Source organism: Ambystoma mexicanum, chromosome 6p (genome assembly GCF_040938575.1).
Source record: "Ambystoma mexicanum isolate Mex_15411 chromosome 6p, UKY_AmexF1_1, whole genome shotgun sequence".
NCBI classification, from domain to species: domain Eukaryota; kingdom Metazoa; phylum Chordata; class Amphibia; order Caudata; family Ambystomatidae; genus Ambystoma; species Ambystoma mexicanum.
The window spans coordinates 689,070,838-689,090,249 of record NC_090935.1 but is presented as its reverse complement, the minus strand read 5'-3'; positions in this window follow the sequence as shown (position 1 = coordinate 689,090,249).

Genomic DNA, 19,412 nt, shown 5'->3' with positions numbered 1-19,412 from the left:
TCTTCTACCATATTGGGTGAACAATCAGAGAATGGGTATCCCATGGTGACAACCAAAAACACAAAACACAAAACATAATGAGGCACCTTTTAATAATTGTAGGGCAGACTTTAGGAAGGCACTTAGGATACAATACATAGACACATGAGATAGGAATGCAATCATGGCACGTAAAACAGGGCCAGATGACGAGCCCACTGCTTACATACAGGACCTTCAAGAGAAATGGAGACTAGCAATAATGGACGACAGAACAAACATTTCACCGTTGTTTATCACATTTTGAGTCAGGGTCTCCCTGAGGAAGTACAAAGGCAATGAACAAATTGTTGCAATATAGGCAACACCATGAGCCGCAATTACATTGAATGTTGTTCATCATTTTAGATTGAAACAAGAGAAGGACAGAAAGAAGGTTGACAGAAGAAAGATAGAGGAAGAAAAGTGCAAAGGAAATTGTAGAAAATAACAATGGAAAGAGCTATGTTAACAAGTGCGGGAGAAAAAAATGCTGCAACGGAAGCACTGCAGGCACAATTTTGAAGGACTAGGGGAATATCATTATTAACCCTGGGGGCAACATTTTGCACCCAGAGGCAGAGGGTTCAGTTTCCAAATTCCACTAAGAGGAGGGTTTAATACATAGGTCAGCTCATATCAAAACAAGGGAGGTAGGTGACACATGAGATAGAAGAAAGATTTATGAAAACATGCAGTCCGGAGATAGTGAAACAATCACACCAATTTCTAATCATTTGCAATTACTGTAGAGCATGGGTCTTTGACTATAGCACATATGTCAGGACACTTTTAAAAGGACTAACAGTAGCACACAGAAGGAGAGAAATAACAGCCTCCACAGGCGAGATGATAGATGCCCTTGATCGGTTGAAGCACGCAATCGGCACTGCTCCAGTTTTAGGGATCCTGGATTATAATGAAGACACAGATCATTAGCATTCTACAGAGGGGTCTTAGATCCATTAATGAAAGACAGTTACCCATGTGAGCAAGCATTGGCTACATCAGCCTTTACAACTGAGACATCAGTCGGCATACCTACAGGCTGCTCAGTTAAATAATTTGTTGTGCATGTTTTATTGCCATCCTTGAAAAGCCCAAAAGCAGATTGACTACCTAGAGAGCATCAGTTTGTGAGGTGAATATATCAAATCAATCAATAAAAATCTTCAGGTGTCGAGTGGTAAACCCAGCCAGATTCATAGCATAACCAGTGAAAGAAGGAGATTATGTGCATGATTGCATCAACTACACTAAATATCATGATGAGGTACCCCATGTCAAGAAACATTCCCTAGGAGGGAGGATAATTATCTTTATTGATGGGTCATCATCGATCGACCAGAGTTCTGCCGTGAGGCATAGTGGAACGACAATGGTGAATGCAAGAGAGAATAACAGCTCTGAAAAAAGACAAGTGTGAGATTGCCATTGTTTTCAGACTCTGCCTACGTGACAATAGCAGTACACGCAGGACTGTCCTTTTGGAATAGGATTACTTGCGTACAGGCGGCACACCAGTACAGCATGCACCATTGTTAGGCAGGCTAATAGATGGTAAGGATGTGATTTCTTGTGGCAACAAGGCTGCTGATTTACAAACAAACAGAACAGCATATTTCCTGGAAGTAACTGACATTGCAACTGCACCCAACAAATATACACGTACCCACAACATAGTGTTGAACGAGGGTTGAATACATTAACTGCAGTGCAATTTATCGAATTCCAGGCAAGGGCACCACCAGAAGAACAGGAGTTATAGAAAATGAGGGGGTTCTCATTGTCCCTCCAGATGCAATGAGGCAGCAGTACAGCACTGTTAAACCTATTATGCCCCTAGGGCTAATCACAGTAGCATTGGAACAACTGCACTACCCAGCACACATAACAAGAGAAGGTCTTGCAGTACTGATGTCGGAGGAATGGTTCATCCCTAACTTGAATGAACATGTTGCTGATTTCATGATTATTAACTGCTTGATTTGTCAGAAATGTACTGCTGGCCACACCCTGAGAACTATAAGAGGAGCAATACCCCGTCCTCTGGGACCATTTCAGCATTAATTTGCATATCATCCATGTGCATATGCTCCAAATTTGCAATGGCTACAAGTATATGATCGTAGTCATATGCTGTGAGGAACCTGAGGGCATTCTCACTTCTTTCTCCCCATTATCCTCTGCTCAGGTGACCAAGGAAGGGCCATCGCTCTTGGACCCCAACCCTGGTGGTGCAGATGCGAGGGAGGATAACCTGGGTAGGGAACACTTGGGGAATGGTAGTGGAATGCCCTTGGGTGAGACCCGCTATGCCCCATTTCCATTCCATGATGAACTCTCAGTACCAGCTGCATGTATGGGATATTGCTACCCTTTTTCTTCTAACCAGGATAATATCAGAAGATTTAATCAATATAGGAACACTAGGAAGAGGGATGTTGGGAAGGGGGTGACACCGTCCAACCCCCTAAGCGCTTTAGAATAGGGTGAGCAGCATTCAAAGCACTATGATGGGCCAGGGGGAGGGGGGACAGTGGTAGGACCCCATCCCAATATAATCAACCCACATAATGCAACCCAGAGCAGGAGCAAAATTGCCATTTTGTGTAGATGTTAGCAACCATAGTTAGGAGACAAGGCCTGCACAGCGAATGCAGCATTTTGTGCACTAGGCCCTAATTGCCCGATATGGGAAATCTGCAGCCATGCCCAAGCTCCCATGAGGAGAACCATACACCCAAACACCATAAAGTTCATTCAATGTTCTAAAATGTTGCAAAGATGTTTTTTTACCTGAAAGTAATGTGCCCTGCAAGGCCATGATCATATACTGGTGCCTGGTGTGCATGCTATGTCACACTGGTCAAAGCATGACCCGCCCCATTCCCAGGCAAACATGAGTTATAACCCATATAACGGACTAAACCCCAAGATCCCTGAATTCCAATGCACCAGGTGCCCTTGGACCACCAACCCCAAAGTAACAAGTCATGACATGTTCAAAGAGAACATATTTGAGCTAAAATCATATGACTTGTATCGGAAGGTGCTAGGACGGATACATTATAGTTAAAAACGAGGGTGGAGATCTTGGAGTCAGATGGCGTGAAAGGGAGTGAGTGAAATGTTTGTGTGGTGATCAGAGTGCCCCAGGCCCTCCTTTGTGCCAGTCTTTAATCCTGCCAGGTGCACAGTTTAATGATGAAGTAGGATTGTGTAAGGAGTGCAGTTGATGTGTTTCTTTACCTCCGTCAGTGAGAAGAAGATGATCTGTGCAGCACCCATGTGATGGAAAATGGACAGACTCGGCTGGAACCAAAGACTTGGCATCCCTTATGGGGGAAGCGGATATTGTATAGGCACACACCAACCAGCCATGCAGGGTTTTACTGTATGGTATTGCGTCATGATGACAATGTGTTTCTTTTTAAGCCTCTGTCTGTACCCTCTTTCAGAAGAACTTTCTAGGCAGCAGAGTTCTTTGCTGTTGCTCTCATTTTGTTTGAGAATAAAACTTGTTATCCTTACTAGATCAATTTGGACCATTTCTCCCTAGCAGGTTGCATTTGTTCTGGTGTGAGCTTTCAGGCATGTGCCTTCAGGGTGAAGAAGAGGAGGTCTGCAGGTGAAATATGCTATCCCCCTTTTTTGTGTGAGAACCATCTTCACCCTCCCCCTTCCTTTATAGGCTGTGGCAAACCACCTTCCCTCATTTCCCCTTATACAGACCATTATAGTACTGTGACGAGAAAGAGGTGACTAGGAATAGTGAACACTAACATGTAATTTCTTCACGCTAGTACTCAGACGAGGAAGAAGCCTGAAGACTGTTGCAAAGGTCAGGCATATCCATTGAGCTCCACTAATTATGGTCAGGCAGCTGGGACTGTGGATGCTACCCAGCAACCTGTCAAATGGTTGCTGGTGTATAAAAGGTGGGTCCGACAAGTGTGTGGGAGAGAACAACAGGAGAGAAGCCAGGACGAGCATTATGTGCCTGAAGGGAGAATCCGGTGCAGAAGGAGACGGCCAAGGTGGTTCCTGCAGGAGAGCCAGGATGCCAACAAGCAACCTCTAGAAGCTGTAGATATGAGGCACAGGCAGGCTGTGAGAGGGCCACACAAGTGGGGGCCTCATTGGTCCAGTATCAGCAACAGTAGCTGCAGGCAAAGAAGAGTTCGGCAAGCTGCAAGTTATTGGCAACATCTGTGGGAAGGGAGCAGAGCTGCCGGCAACCCATTGAGAGAAGGCAAAGTGCAAGTGGGGCTCGTGATCCAAAGAAAACATGTAGACGGAGCAGAAACAGAGAAAACAGCCACCCAGAGACGCCAGGGACAGGTGAGTAAAAAGGGAAAAGCACTCAAACCGGGGCGCTCCTGGGGGCTGTTGGGAAGCCAAAATAGATGAAGTATGAATGAAAGTGTATGTGGAAAATGCAATAAACCCAATGCAATGGGTTGTGAGGAATAATACAGAAAAGATGAACTGTGAGCAACAGAATAAAAGATACAAAGCTTTGAAAACTGAACTAAATGAAAACTGTTGGCAAAGTTATGTACAGATGATAAGTTGGATGGAATATGCTGAAAAATATGACAGCAATGCGGTAAAAGAACGAGAGCACCACATATGAATTATATGAGAAAACACATTGTGGCAAAGTGTTGTGGCAAAGTAAAGAGACTGGTAAAGAGGAGACACATTCTGGTAAAGACAAGAGGCTGGCAAGGAAAAGACAAGTGAATGTGAACCAGCACACAGGCAGAGATACAGAAGGACCTGTGTGGTCTAGAACGCCTAGGGTTCCTGGTTGCAAGACCTGTAAGGTGTGGACCGTGTGGTCTGACAACTGCACCTATGCCGGGCATACCCTATCTTTGAAAGCCAAAGAACTATACAGAAAACAAAGGCAAGTGGTTGAAAGAGGTTGCTAAAGTGAAGGATACGAAAGCAATCTGTACGAACTGTGAAGAAAACAGAAGGAGTGTAAAGTTGACCTGGAACTGGTTTTGATTATTGTGAGTTTGAGACTAAATACGAGTTGGCAAGCTGAAGTCTTGGGGAAGGGAAACCTGAGACTTTAGGAACTTTGTTGCTGTCTTGAGGAAGGCCCTTTTTGGAATGGTGTTATCATCTTGGGGAAGGGAACCCCAATACTTTGTGGAACTGTCTTGAACTTGGGAAAGGGGAGCTGGACAGTAAACCAGGAGCTGGAAGAAGCTCAAAACATTATGTGGAACACTATTTATTTTGTTACTGGCATCCCTACACATTGATTGGCTTTATTTGTGAGGGCAAGTATAGCTTTTGGACAGAGACAGTTTTTCAAATTGAACTTCCTGACTCAGACTTTCCTTAGTTTCTTTAGGTAGGGAAATCCAACATTAGCATCGGGCAAGTTAGACATTTGAGTTAATTAACCATTTTTGTTTGAACTGTGAAACCGTTGTCTGTGTCTTGCCTCATGATGCCTTCACAATGGTCATTTTACTGATGGATCGAAGCCAGTCCATCTACACATCCAGATGCAACATGTGAAGCAAAGTTCCTTGCACATTAAGTATTTCCATGGTGGGTAGTGTGCAATGTGCTACTTTACGTCAGCAAACCACACTTTGTGAATGAAGTATTCAAACACATCACCCTCTTATTGGGGATAAGGCATACATTTTCACCAGCCTATCACCCACAAGCAAACGGGATTTGTAAGCACCTAAAGGCCTCTTAAAATAATGAACTGCCAAGCTAAAAGACACTCTGAAAAAAGCTGGTTGCCTTGCCTTCCTTCATCCCTATTTGCCTTACGTGATCAGCCAGGCTCTGACCATCACCTGACTCCACGTTAGCTGGTGATGGGGCACAGAATGCATACTCCCATTGATCCACCCACATGGGCTCACACTGATGCTGAAAGTGCTGCTACTGTATTGGGAAGGGAAATGCATGATTATCTGGCAGTTTTGATGGAGTATCTTAAATGTATGTCTCAACAGGTGCAGACTCAGGAGGGGTATATGAAAAACACAGATGAAAACTGGAAAAGTAGACTGGAAAACTCCTTTATTAGTGGAACAGATAGGCTGGGAAATCCTGCACCCAATAACGGAAATATTCAGAGTAAATGGCAAAGCCCTCTTTATTAACAATCCACATAGAGCATGGACAGCATATAAGCACACATGTCTCAAAAGCTCTCATAGAATATCATATAGATCAAAACATTATAAATGAAAATCACATTATTACTGATGTCATAATACAATCTTGGCTACAAAAACCTAGGGCAAATTGGGATTGGTTTAGGGGAATTGTCTACATATGGACAATATAGGGGTTAGTCTTTTCATTGGTTTCAACTATCTGATGGCTCCACCTGAGAACATCCCTAATCTGATAACAGTCAAAAGACATCATCTCTACAATAAGTGATGGCAATTGCGACATGTACTGGGCAGGATAGGATGAATGGTTTTCGTTGGTTGACACTGTACTTACCAACGTTGGCAATGACAGGTCATCAGCACATGAATTAAACATGGAAGCAGGGCGTGAGAAGACCTACATTCTTCCAATTAAATAATATGCTATTCCTCATACCTACGCCATGAGACAAAATATTCCTTTGTATTTGACTTCATTTGGTGCCTTGATTCTGAGACTGTGTGGGGAGTTGAGGCAGGTGTTGGGTCATGTCTGACCCTAATGAATTGACACTGTTCTTGAATTATAGGTCACTTGTGAGGAGAACATGTTCTGAATTATTCTGTTCTGTGTTTATTGAGACTTTAACTAATATGAAAGCAAGTGTTATTACTTTTCAAACCGCCTAGGACCTGGTCGCTCCATTCCTTATGAGGTTTTAACATACAATTAGTCGGCATCTGACACTCAAAGGCTGGTTGGTTTTCAATTAGTCTAAGAGAAATATGTTTTATGCCTTGGGAATCATTATCTCATGTTCTCTTCTGGGGCTGCTAAAGCCCTCCCTACTTCTTTGGTAACCTTGAAGAAGGGCTGTGCAGCCACTGCCTTTGCCATTTACGAATCTGTACTTTAGTGGATCCAGTTTTTTGAGTTTTCCGAAAGCTTTAATGCCTCTATTCATTTCAATGTGTGTTACAACTTCCATTTTGACAAAGATGGCAGCCTTTTACTGTCGTGTTTCTTCATTGGTAAATGATATACCTATAGTGTTTGTGTTGCATTTCGCGTATACATTGCTTGTGTTGTTTTCTTTGTGTCTTTATGGTGCAAGCAATATTCTTTGTGTTTCTTCATGGTGAGTTAATATTTGCTTCGTGTCTATTGCTTGCGCGTGTGTCATTTTAACAGTGACTTTGTGTATAATTACAATCTTCAGTTGCATCAGGTCCATTTTCCCCTGTATCTGTCTGGGATAAGGCCCATATGGTCGCCTTAATGCGTAGTGTTTCTCACCTAAGTGATATGGGGCCGAGCGAGGGGACATAGCAATGAATTACGCATTCATCTGCCTGTCAATATACCCCTGCTGGTTGAGTCCTTGACCACATCCCTTTTAAGGCCTTCCCCCCAAAAAGATATCTAGGGAGTCCATATCTTTGTCACCCACCCCAGGTTGCCTAGATATATTATGTGCTCATCCACACTCCAGGTCATGTACCAGCACTCCCCATCTGGCAGTGTCCCAAATAACTGCATAGGTTTGTGGGATACAATGAGGTTAATTCTGGAGGTTTAATAGGGCGTTTTTCACTTGGGCATGGTGTATGGCTTCTGTTTGGGTAGATTCATATGCCGATGACTTCAGACCTATAACTCTTCCATTCTGACTGCTCCTTCGGCAACCTTTTCACAGCCATTTAGTGCTATTTTGTAGGAAACAGAAGGCCAATAGTATGACCATTTCTATAGAAATTAGCAGTCATGGGGAGCAGCCGAGTGCCCTTGCAGTATGTCCAAACCCTTTCACACCTATATTCTGGGAGCCAGAAGCGATGCCACGCTTGACACCAGTGTCTGTGACTATCCCTCAGAGAGTCTTTGAAGAAAGGTATACACTAAGAAAACCTTATCTGATGTACCCCTAGAAAGATGACAATCTCCTGGAAGAAGTCCCCAAAGGAATATGAAGGTGAGAGAAATAGAAGTTGGTTACGTCACAAGAAATAAGAGTGACGCACTGAGAAGACTGGCTGGACAAGAGAATGTACAATTGTTATAGAATCTGATGACGAAGAAAAGAATTGAGTAAACTTTCATATGCAGAATAAAGATTGCACGTGTGAAGAGCACTGCAGAAAAAGCAAGCCGTTTATTAACAGTACAGATACAGCAACTCAAGTAGATTAAGTAATCATATACGCTAGTAATATGCAGTGAATAGACTGCAGGCAGTGATGCCATTGTATAGAATCTGGACATCAGCATCACCATTTTAGTAAGTTCAAAGCCCATGGAGAAAATGGCTGTCACAGCAAGAAAGCAGCTGGAATGATGGAAAGACAGAGAAAGCTGTCTGGCCTGGTGTCAAAGGCTGCAGCATACAATAACTGATTATCCTTGAAGAACAGTGAACGTGAGAAGCCGAGTCATCCTTTGTTAGGGTGAAAAAAAAGAACACCATGAGTACCAAGTTTTCTTCATTTAATACAATTAAATGCTAGAAATGGGCCGAATTGCGGTCCCCTGTCACATGGGCTATGGATAGAAATAGAAGTTGGGCATGCAGCTCTAGAATTGAGATAGTATGTGCCTGCACTCCCATATATTCTCAGGGATGGGGATACATTGCAAGGCCAAGTTCAAAGGCAATCTGCATGGCAGAAGGCACGGGTGATGAGAGATATTGGGCTAATTGGGTGGGCAGGCATGATCAAATCCAACCACTGAGACCTTACTAGCTTACGTGCTGCTAGTGAGCCGAATGTTCCAGAAGGGCATGAGCATGCCAACCAATTGTAGAAGGCCATATCACAAAGGGCCTTATAGTTTGAGAGCCAATGATGTACCGCATATCTAAAAATTGTTGAAGATGACTTGCACTAGGGGAGGGTATAAATTGTCCACCTGACTGAAGAGACCCAATCACAAAGTGATCCCCTACAGAAAGTATACATAGATGTTCCCCTTAAGCCTATCACAATCCCTAGTAGGTTTTTCTTGTTTGCCACGTAGTATGATGTGGGCAGGGTCCCTCTTTGATGAAATCCCTACTCGGTCTCCACAGGCGCTTTGCGCACGGAAGGCGAAAGTGGTCTATTGGAGTAGGAGGCGATACTGAGGGCCTCAAGTTAAATGAGCGAATGGTGAATAGACTGAGGGGAATGGCTAACTAAGGGGATGGGATTGTGATAACTTAAAATGTAACAGGAGTAATGGGAAACATTGTGTGAAGATAGAGATAGAGATAGCGCCTGAGATTCCTGACCCTAGGGAGTCCAGAAGAGGTAGTCTCACACTCCAGTTGGGGTCCCTAGGCTATGTATGAACAGGTTCATATAAGGAGATAATCTAAACTCTGTGATCAGTGTATTTGATTAGAGGCAGAAGGAAAAAGGGTGATAACCGTGGATATTATGTGCAAAGTCGACTAGACTGTCTGTGTGTTTCTGTGAAGAAAAGGTGTCGAAAAGTGGTATATGTTTTGAGAAAATTGAGATAAAAGTTAAGGAGTTATACTATCTATCTAGGACAGTGGTTGTTGCCAATTCAGAGGTGGACAGAGATCATTGAAAAATAGAGGTTTCAGTGGTGACTGTTCGAGCGCTCATATGTGTTGTTTTAACTTGGCAAAGGTACTTTATAAGGTCTCGTAAGTATTGACAGTCAATTGAGACTCATCACAATGGGAGACACTCCTCTGATGCATTTATGTAAGACGCTGCTAAAGTACATGCCCAAGCTCAAACAGTATAGTGCGGAATGGGTGAACGGTTGTGCCGAAGTAAGGTGGACAGATAATTACACACACAGCTGAAAGTAATGAGAACGAAGAGTAGGCAATTGTAGCAAGGAATAAGGTACAACAGAATGGATTCCCTCTAGGGGTGTATGCAGATATAGGAAAATAGTATTCCACAAACCTTGGGAAAAACTCTAGCCTTCTGCACAGTTTGCTATAACAGAGGCCCACGCTCATGGCTTGGAATAACAGCTATGGGTGTCTGTAACGTAGAAACGAGACAAGGAAACCAGCAGACAAGCTCTGTACAAAAGGGTCTACAAACAGTACGAGATGATACTCGCAGACAAATCCAGGAAAAGGAAGTTGATAGCAAACTAGCAGAAGGAGATGAAGGGAAAGTTGAATAACAGGATTGGATAGCAGAGGACGGTATGGAACAAGGTTGAGAGCTCAGAGGAGCAGGAAAGCAATGAGCAAGCCCACAGGAGCAGGGCTGTAAGATAGGGAGTCCAGAGGGAAAGGGCTTAGGGCAGTGGAGTAAAGCAGGCTGCACGGCAAGGAGCCCAGAAGGGCCGAGCAGCAAGGAGTGAGCCCTGGGGGGCAGGGCTACTGACCGTAGAAGGTTGCAGAGGACTGTAGAGGGCTGCTAGGCTGAAAACCCAGTGGACAAAGGCTGTAGGTAGCAGGCAGTGGAGCGTGATCGGCTGCAAGGTAGGAAACCCAGAGGACAAGGGCTGTTGGCAGCAGAGTGAAGCAGACTGCGCGGCAAGTAGCCAGAAGGACCCGCAGCAAGGAGTAAGCCCAGAGGAGCAGGGCCGCTGACTGTAGAAGGCTGCAGAGGACTGTAAACTGCAAGGTAGGAAGCCCAGAGGATAAGGGCTGTAGGCAGCCGGAGTGAGGCAGACTGCAGAGCAGGGAGCCCAGAGGACAAGGGCTGTAGGCAGCCGTAGTGAGGCAGGAGCCTGGAAGACCAGGGCGGAAGGTAGCAGCTGAGCGTGATCGGCTGCAAGGCAGAAACGCAAAGGGCAAAGGCAGAGGCTGGAAAGAAAGCAGAGCGTGATCAGCTGCAAAGCAGAGAGCCCGGCAGGGCAAGGGCAGAGGCTGGAAAGAAAGCAGAGCATGATCAGCTGCAAAGCAGAGAGCCCGGCAGGGCAAGGGCGGAGGCTGGAAAGCAGCAGAGCGTGATCAGCTGCAATGTAGAGAGCACTGCAGGCCACTGGATCCAAAGCAGGAGAAAGGAGGAACCGCATACAAGATTCATAGCTCGAAGCAACAAGGTGCCGGAAAGACTCCTAATGCAAGAGACTGAGCTCCTGCAGGCAGTAGTTTTTATACCGCCCAGCCCAGCACAGAGGTGGGCTAATTGGTCACACCTGGATCCACACACCTGCAGACAATCGGCCTCCTCCCTCTCTGTTCCTGAGCTGGTGGAAGCAGAGCAGATCCCTAGGGCTTCTGGGGATTGTAGTTCCGAAGATGGCAAATAGGAATGGCCAGGAAAAGATGGTTGTAGCCAAGTGCATTATGGTAAGTGTAGTTTGTTGGGAAAAATAGAAAAGCACCAAAGTCTTGCAAATGGGAAATAAGGTCCATATTGATCGTAAATGTATGCGCCCAGGGCGCAGGCATGACAAAAGGCTAGCTATTTTAGAGCTTTGGAAAATGTATCGGGAAGAGAAAGAAGATCTGCCACTTGAAGAGCGGATTCTTAACCAGTGTAATGAGGAAGGTGGTGCTCCTTCAGCTCCCATTGCTTCGCCTGATGAGAAAGGCACGAGCATGGAAGAGGTAGTGCTGTATCCTTTAAAGGAACTGAAAGTGGAAACAGGGTATAGTAATCCTATATAAGAACCACCCACTTATAGCAGTGACAATAGTCCAGAGGAGAGCAAGAGAAAAGAGGAGATCTTTAAAATCATACAGAACAAAGAAGAGAAAAGTGAGCGATCGAATATATGGAGAGAAATAGAATGAGAGATCGAGAGATGGAAAGGAGAGAAGGATAAAGCCGATAAGGTAACGCTCGTACAGAAAAAATGGATGGGAGGATAGATATTACTCAAGCTAGATGGAAAAAGCATCGAGGAAATGAGGCAAAAAGAAGACCAAGACAAGCAGGATAGAAAGGACAGGGAATGAGAAACAAGATTGAAGTAAGACAAAAATAAGAGAACGAGCAGGGAGCGACTGGAACAGTTGTATCAAGAGGAGCAAGAGAAAATACAGGAACGAGCAGAGCAAAGAACGTATGCCAATAGGCAGAGAGCAATAGAAGATAGGGACAGACAAGAAAGGAAGAGGAGGAAGCACAATAATTAAGAGACACAACAATACAGAGAGAACGAGAGGAGGAAGAAAGGAGAGCAGAAGCAAGGAGAGACGAAGAAGGCAAGAGGAAGATAGAATTAGGAGGGAGGCGAGAAAGCAAAGAGAGTTAGATGATGAATTAGAATGCAGGAGGAGACTGCAGGAGCTTGATATCAGCTCCATTCAAAAGGAGTTAATGGACCCAAAAACAGCAATACTATGGGACAACATAGGAGAGTTCCTTCCGTTAAAGGGGGCAACGTCAGGAGCATCTAGAGCAGTACTAGACGAAGAGAACTTTGACATAGGAAGTATTGGGGATAGAATTGATAAAGCCTATTAAGAATTAAAGGAAAGTAGCAAATCGGGAAGTCAAGGGAAGGGAGATCAATCCTTAGTATTTCAATTACGAGACAAAGGAGAAAATCCATTCAGCCTCGAACATAAAGCCTTATCCTTAAGCAGATTGAACTTAGATAAGGGTGAGGGAGATGAGAGTCACACTAGTTGGGGATTAGATATGTCAGACGAGGAGAGAGAATCCTTCTGTTGGGAAGAAGGAGGAGGTGCGCGTGCCCCTGAGGGAAGCCTACAGATGGACAAGGAATTAAGTTGGTCCAATCTAGAGCAACCTAATGAAAGGACAACAGATCAAATAGCATACTCAGAGTGTCCCAGAGGACGATTGTATAGTGAGAAAGGAGAAACGACCACCAAATGTGAGCAGGTTAAGGTCATGACTGGCAAGAAGACTTTCACAAACAATTGTCCCTTCCATGGATAGGCAGACGATGAGAGCCAATTGGGGATTAGGGTTTACACTGTTTCTCTTATTGGAAAAGGGGGAGGAAGACCGTAGTATATTCCATGGCCACAGATGGATAAGGATAATTTAAGATGCAAACTCACAGGTTTGACATCGGGGGCAGGAAAATGGATTTATGAATTAGAGAAAATGACAGGTGGGAATGCCTTGGCAATAGGGGACATTAATGGTCTCTTAGAAGCATTCTTTGGGAAAGAGCTGATGACATTTGGAGGAGAGCAGGCTATTCAAATGTGACAGCACAGAATACAGAGCACGATGGAGAGCCATTTAATAATGGTAGAGCAGATGTTGGGAGGGCTCTCAGGGTGCATTATACTTCAGACATGGGTGCAATTATGACACGTAAAATGAAAGAAAACAAGGATCCTATTGCTTATATTCAGGACATTAAAGAGCGTTGGACCCTTGAAATGAGGGAACCATGGAGAAAACGGTGGCATTATTTTACCACATTTTATGTCAGGGGTTACCCGAGCAACTACAAAGGCAAATGAAGAAGCAAGTGGGAATGGAAGCGAAGCCATTGGCTCTAATATATATGATGATAGTGCATCACTGTCGACTATTGCAGGAGAAAAATAAGAAGAAAGATGAGGCGAGGAAAATTGAGGAAGCCAAATTAGTTCCAAAGAAATTGTCGAAGTACGCCATGGGAGGGGCGGTATTGACGACAAGAGAAACGCTTGGAATGCAGCAAGAAGTGGGTACATCGCAGGTGAATATTCAGCACCTGATGCACCAGGGAGGCAATGGGTTCATGGCACGAGGAAGAGGCATGGGTTATAGAGGAAGGGGTGAATTACAAAGCAATCAAGGTGGGTTTCAAAATGCACAGAATGAGAATCAGAATGCACAAGGAGGATTCAACTAAGGGGGATTAATCAGAAGGGCTACTCCTATATGTTGGACTTGTGTAATGACAGGGCACATTACACGCGTAAGTGGGAGCGTACAGAATGAGCAATTATCAAGAGGGGGCAGCTTATCCTCCACCACATAGCACAAACCTAGTAAAGGGTTTACCCAAGATGTATCAGACAAAAGCACCAACGACGCAATAGACACCAGCAACCACAAATGAATCCAATGCAACATACCCCCATGCAGACAAAGGACAATTATTGACACGTAGAATAGGGGATGTCACTGTGGTGGATGGGAATCCTTTCACAGGTACAAGGGTATGCATGTATCGACAATAGGACAGCTCATAGGGTGACTTGATGTGTTCAGTACTATCAGTAACACCAGACCACCAAGAAGAACCAAGGGTTCCTGTGACGTTAGGATGCAAATCTTTTTCTTTTCTAGTAGACACTGGGGCTACTCGTTCATGTATACGAGAGGGAACATATCTGATGTCAGGTATTGCCATGAATGTTGAAAGGATCTCTAGAGCTACAAGCTGAGTTCCTTTTACTGATGAATTACCTGTCTCTATAGGAGAGTGTGACATGTCTGTTCCATTGACACATGGTGTGTTCCACTCCAGGAATTAACTTCTTGAATGTGGGCACATTTATACTGGCATTTAGAGGGCAAGTGGCTCTGCGAGGTGCACCAATAGAGCCAGAGCTGTTTCTTTATGGGGTGAGCATAGTATTGACATGGCTACCTGGCTTAGTGGGGAGAACTATGAGGATACCTGACACATTTTTGTTCAGACCACCGCTACCTATGGACGAAGAGGGCAGACAGACTAACCCCCTAGAATTAAAAACAGCACATAGTACGAAGGAAATTGGCAATGTTCGAAGGAACGGATGATGAGGGTAGACCATGGAGAATAGTGATAGCTCTCGAAGAAGGTTGCAGGCTGGCTGACATTTCTGATGTCGACATGTTTAGAGATGATCCAACAGACAATGAAGTAGTGTTCTTAATGAGCATTACATACTGGATAAGAATAGAGAAAAGGGAGATCTCAGAGAGAATGGCGATAATGCGGCAGCGTCCAGCAATTTTTTGATGAAGACTAGGAGAAGGTGCCTAGCGTCCTACAGGCCTGTTTGATGTAGGAAAATTGAAGGGAATAGGGGAAGTCAAAATAAAGCTGAAGCCGAGGGCAATTTTACCTCAAGTAAGACAGTACCCCATGTCTCGAGAGGCCGATGAGGGTATATTCAAGAATATCTCAGCACTGATGAAACAAGGTATTCTGGTGCCATCAGAATCATTGTGTAACACTGCGGTGTATCCTGTGAAAAAATCAAAAGGAGGGTTGTGGGGATGTATACAAGATATGAGACTGATTAACCAGATTGTAGATGCAGAGTTTCCTTTATTTCCTAATCCGGTGATGATACTATGCAGTACCCAGTGGAAGCTCAATATTTCACGTGATTGATTTGACAAATGCATTTTTCTGAATCCCGTTGCACAAGGACTTACAAGACTTGACGTAATTTACGTTCACCAAGACTAAACTGAAACATATGAGGCTGCCGCAAGGGTACTGTAAGTCTTTATTGATCTTTAATAGAGTCCTACAGATGGACCTAGGCAATATTAATTTGAAAAGTGCCGTGATAGAGTGCGTAGATGACATTTTGATTTGTAGCACTACAGAAGATGAGTGCAGACAGGACTCGATTCAGTTGTTGACTATTCTAGCAGACAAGGGATACAAGATAGAAAAAGAGAAGCTACAGTATTGTCAAGAAGAGGTGTTATACAAAGGACAGTTGATTTCACACGAGGGAAAGAAGGTGACACCTGAATGATCTGAGGCAATTATGAAAACCGCAAAGCCTCACACAGTGAAACAGATGCAACAATTTCTGGGGCTATGTAATTATGTTAGAGCATGGGTGTTTGAATACAGCTAGTAAACAAGAACCTTTTAGCAGGCTTTAAAGAAAGCACATGTGAACAAGGAGAAAATAGAATGGTTGAGGAAATGGAGGAAGGATTCGAGGAGTTGAAGAATCCCCAATTACGCTGAGGAGTTTTTCTTATTCTCGCACACGAATGGGACACTCATGACTGCAGTGCTTACACAGAAGACTAAATCAGTATGCAAACCTGTAGCTTATTATAGTGGGATTTTAGATCAATTATGAAAGGACACTTTACATTTGAATAGTCATTGGCAGCCATTGCGTTCGCAAATGAGAAGTTTACAAGTATTGTAATGGGGCGCTCTATGACACTTTTTGTGGAACATGCTTTGTTTGCTAGTTTGTAGAAACCCAAACGTACATTGACATCCAGGAGAGATTCTGCTTATGAATAAAGATTTTGAATCCAACAATCAAAATTGTCAGATGTAAAATAGTGAATCCTGCCACATTTGTAGCTGAGCCAGTAGCAGAAAGTGATCATGTGCATGACTGTGCAAATTATGTTGAGTATTATGATGATATACCACGTGTGAAAGAGAATGCCTTGCTGGGTGGGGGGGACCACTTTATTGACAGTTCTTCAGAAAATGAATCAGATGAGTGGAGAAAAACATTCTGGTGCAGCTTTAGAAAGGCATAATGTGAATGGGAAGCTTGAGGTTGTAGTAAGCATGAGACTACCATCTCACTTCTCAGCACAAGCAGCAGAATTAGAGGCACTTATTGTTGCGCTCAGGAAACACAAAGGACATGAAGTGACGGTGTACAGTGACTCTGCCTATGTGACGTCAACCATACATCTAGTGCTTGCATGTTGGAAAAGGAGGGGTTACCTCCGAGCGGACGGCACGCCAGTGCAACACACTTCTTTATGGACAAACTTATTAAGGCACTACAGCTCGCAGCAGCCATAGTAATAGTTAAATGCACAGCGAACATTAAGCAAACAGACTTTGGGCCACATTACAAGTCCTGCAAAAACCATGCCGCTAAAACCGTCAGGTTGCTGCCGGACGCGTAAACAGTTACCGGCACCTGGTTTGCCGGTAACACTGGGGTATTACAACCTCAATGGCCAGAAATTCAGGCGCCGGTAAAATGTTGCTCCCCATTCCTATTGAGTCCCATAGGACTCTATGGCCCTCATTACAACTCAGGCATTAAGGGTTTAACGGCGCCGTCAGCGCCGTTAACCCTTAACGCTACAAGTGTCCCTTTGCTGGTAGGTGTTTAACGCCTGCTTTTCGCAGGCGTTAAAAATCCAACCCGCAAAGGGACTTTGGAGCTAATTACGGCACCGTAATTTACGGTGCTGTAATTAGCGCCTTCCCCATTCCCATTATGCCCTATGGGGGCAAAAATGGGAATGGGGAAGGGCAAATGGTGAATGGGGAATTACCGCCCCACTCACCTTGGAATGGGGCGGTAATTCCGCCATCCACCATGGCGGAATCGTAACCTTAGCGGCATGGACCATGGTGCTAATAGCACCATGGTCCTCCGCCAAGCTTGTAATGAGGGCCATTGCATTTTATGCAGTGAATTGCATCATGTGTCAGAAGTTTGCTGCTGGGCATACACTGAGAACGATTGGAGGAGTAATGCCTCGACCGAATGGTCCTTTTCACAATTTACATATTGACTATGTTGATTTACTGCAGGTGTGAGGGATAAAGGCATATGATAGTGGTGGTGTGTCCCTTCTCTAGGTGGATCAAGGCAGGTCAGTGTACACACTCTGATGTCACTTGTGCATCAAAGTTTTTAGTACATGAAGTATTTCCAAGATGTGGTATGTGTGAAGTGCTCAGTTCCTATAATGGGTCACATTTTGTCAATGTCATATACAAACAGATAGGACTGCTATTGATCATTAAGCACACAATTTCTTCTGCTTATCATCGCAAACAAATGGAATATATGTGAGAGACTCAACAGCCTCCTTAAAGAAAGGATTGCCAAACTCAAGCTAACTTTGAACAAGGGAGGGCTATATTGCTTGCCCTTAGGTTTATATACACTAATGAATCAGCCTGTGTTGGACCACCACTTCACACCCCATGAACTAGAAACAGGAAGGTGAATGATAATGCCTCTTACACCTCCATCGAGGAATAGACATGATGCCCAGAGTACTGCAAAATCGATAGGTGACGAGCTGAACAATTATTTGACATGTATGACCTCTAGCATCGCTCTCATTTCAGATCAAGTTAAGCGCCAGGGGGTTCGGCCTCATAACACAGATGAAAACCATTCAGCAACCAGACATATTGAACTACTATCAGCACCTAGTCTATGTGTTGGCAACACCGTGCTAATTAAAACCTTCTCTAGGAAGTGGCATGAGCTGAGATTTAATGGCCCCTTTTGCGTTGAAAATGTTAATACCTCAGCAGTAAAGGTCCAAGGCAGACAAGCTTGGATCCATTTGAATGTCATAAAGTCATACTCCATCGAGACAGCAGCAGCCCCAGCTATCGATTCCGAAGCAACACAAGAAGAAGAAATTCAGTGTGTGCAGACTCGATCTATGACGAAGAAGAAGGACGATAAAGCGATCAACTGAAATGCAGATTTTGCATATGGACTGTGACTCAGTCGGACACTCATTATAGATATTACAGCGAGTGTGAAAACCCTTGCTGAGAGCCACAGGAATCTTTTGAATTGAACTTTAGAAAGTGTTAATGTATGACAAAAATGCCTGATCTAGAATTTAAATGTTACGTCTGGAAACGCAAGCAATTTCCTTACTTTTTTCTCACTGAGTTTCTTTTTGTTGAATCTATGGTGTTAACAGATGGTGTTTTGGTATTTGTCCTTCAAGCTTATCCTGCTCTTGTTAAAGAGACATGGATATTCATACTTTTTTACAGGATCCTAACAATAGCCCTGTAATCAGAAGACTGTTGTGGCGATAGTAGACTAAATATTACATTTTCCAGATGCCGGAGTAAAAGTGTTTTTCCTTAAACAAATTACAGTTAAAATGAAGAATGTTGAAGCTGGTACAGTTTTTGGGAAGGAGCAAGCCCCAGAAATTCCAGAGAGCCACAAGTGGTGGGGATTAATAAGTTGGCTCGTGATATACACATGCGCAACTATACTTTGTGGCTTTCTGTTTCTCCTGGTCACCATTCCCTATTATGTTGATGCTCCTGTTCAGATAAGACTACTATGGTTCCCCCCCTCTCCAGAAACTGCACTTGATTTACTTTCTTCTACTAAGGTAGAGGATACCATAGTTCTCCCCACAGAGACAAAATCGTTTTGATATACTTCATGATTACTATACAAGTACTGACTTAGTAGTGGTGAGACGTACACACAGAAGAAGATAATGAAAGATAAAAACGTATCTAGACAAAACAGCACACAAGGGTAATAACATGTGGTATCAGCACATAAAAAGGTGGGAGAGATCACATCTAAGGAGAATTGCTACATATGTGTGCTTATACCCTATGCCATGAAAACAGCACAAACTTTCATCTCTAGAGAAATTCCAGAAAATTATGCC